The sequence below is a fragment of the Pseudomyrmex gracilis genome, unplaced genomic scaffold, assembly GCF_002006095.1.
Source record: "Pseudomyrmex gracilis isolate BER0280 unplaced genomic scaffold, ASM200609v1 scaffold_71, whole genome shotgun sequence".
Taxonomy (NCBI): Eukaryota; Metazoa; Arthropoda; class Insecta; order Hymenoptera; family Formicidae; genus Pseudomyrmex; species Pseudomyrmex gracilis.
The window spans coordinates 510,462-513,025 of NW_018020655.1; positions in this window are offsets into that span (position 1 = coordinate 510,462).

A 2,564-nucleotide genomic window follows, 5' to 3' on the forward strand; every position below is an offset into this window, starting at 1 on the left:
TGTAATCGCGTTTGACACGCCGGGAGGAGGGGACCACAGGTGTCCGAAAGTGAGACGCGCCGAGCTTACATCCGTGGATTTTCTTCTCTCTCTCGAAAAGATTAGTCTCTCTCGCGGAGATAAAAAAAAAAAAAAAAAAAAGAACAAGCTCGATCGAGAAAATTTTTTCCCTTTAGCTGCTACTTCGACTATTTTCTTCGCTCGAGTCTCGCAATTACAGCTCGAGTTTACTCCGACTTTGGAAATTGTCTCGTTTCTTTTGTTCAAATTTTGACTTGTTAAACTCGGATCAGAAAATTACAAGACGTTCAAGAGAGAGAGAGAGAGAGAGAGAGAGAGAGAGAGAGAGAGAGAGAGAGAGAGAGAGTTTACGCTCGTCAACGCTGTTTTGTTTTTTTTTTTTTTTTTTTAATTTTGTTAAACGACTGAATGACTGATTAAATGTTGCGCGCGCGAGCACGTGCGAGAATGACACGCGGTATTTGTGGGAATTACGCACGAAAGCGTAAATTATTACAGAAGACTGGTGTGCAATTATTAATTATGAGTTGCATGTGTATGTGTGTGCGCGCGCGCTAGACGCAAATAAACTATATCGATAGAGGATTGCAGGATTTCTCGCTTTTCTCAGGTTGAAACATTTGCATGTTCTATGCATAAGATTGTAAATCATCGAATCGCCAGTGATTTATGTGGAACGATCGTTCGAGATAAAGTAACTTTTCTCCATATCCGTTGGCGATGCACACACACACACGTGTAAGTAGAATATATAGTCTGTGAAAATTTTACAAATTATCACATCTCGGAGGTGATTCATTAAGAGAAAATTGATGAGTGTCTGTGTTATCAAGTTCTTCAATTTTCAAGAAAAAATAACATTTTTACTATACTTTTATTTACACACACTAAAATATATTGTGTAATCAATATAATATATATTTTGAGTCATCAAGTGTGAAAAACTTGACAAATATATAAATAAATATAAGTTTTGTTTTTATATAAATATATATTGTATACATTATACTTGTATTTATATATATATATATATTTGTTGATTGACAAATACACTTGACACTTATTAATATATTTATAAAAAAAAATTATATTAAAATCAAATTTTGCACTTAATGATTCAAAAATACACATATAGACAAGATATGTGTAAAACGCGGATGTAAAAAAACTTCGCTTCTAAGATTTTTTTTCTTTTCTTTTTTAATGCCGACCAATTATCTCAAGCCAGTCATTCGCGGACGTTCGGCGTGATGAAATTCTGCCAGACGCAGGTTGAAAAACACTGATCAGATCGCGCACGCACCGCCTATTACGTATCTCTCTTTCTCTCTCTCTCTCTCTCTCTGTTTCTCACGCGGATGCGAGCGTCGAACGTAATTCACGTGTTACCTAAGAATCTATATAAAAGCAAAGTGCATCGCTGCGAGACTCGCAATAGCGGGAATACACGTGCATGCATTACTTAGTGCATATGCGCGCGCGGAGTGTCTTCGTAAAACTTGAGACACGCCACGCATACACACACACACACACGCACACACAAGCAACGCGCACCGCAAGACCGAAGAAGATGCAAAGGAATATAAGAAGTATATACATTGCGCAGCGCGTGTGCATAAGAGCTAACCGGCATGAAAATAAACATACTCGGAAAAAGAAAACAAATCGAGTGCCTTACGTGTCTGTTAAGTGATCTAGAAAGAGACTATCGATACATAGTTGTCAAATAACTTTCAGCTCCTGGAAAATACGGTCTCGAGATGAGTTTTTCTTTTTTTCTTTTTTTTTTTTTTTACAGAGAGATAAAATTCCGGTTTAACGAAGTTAAAATTATCTGACCTGTTGACACGCGCCGATATTGATAAACAATTTAGAGCAAATCGTTGTTTCTTCTAAAACAACTTATTGAAATAATTCAATTTTATGGAAGCAAAAAGTTGCTTTTTTTTTGTAAGCAGGCAGTCGGGTTATTTCAAATTAATTTGTCACACATCTTTAAATAACATCAAAAATGTTATTTAAAGATGTGTGACAAATTAATAAATAATTAACAATGTGGAGAACAAATATAACGATAATCATGACAGTTCGGAACGTCGGTTTTTCTTTCGAGAACTCATTAAGTACTTAATCTAATTTTATTGTAAAAAAACAAAAAAAACTTTCTTTTCAAGATGAAAGCGGTCGATCGATTGTTTCAAATTCTATTCTCAATTAGGGTCAAATTATCGGGCTTTCAAAGAATAGAAAATGTTTCCCGGTCACGTCAACTTCACGGGGGGAATCTCCTATAAAACATTAGGCTCGCGAAGAAGTCGATCCGTCATCCGTCGGACAGGCGAAGGAGCAGCCGCCACGCTACACATTCGCGTCATATATCCGCGTCGAAAATAATAATTAGCTACATAACCGCGCGCTACGTAAGACGCGTCGATACATTGTGCGTGCGATATATACTTTCACGCATCTCCCTCTTCTATCGCGAAATGTCTCTTCCTCTTGGTCACCGTCTTTTTTCTTATTTTTTTTTTTTTTTTTTTTTT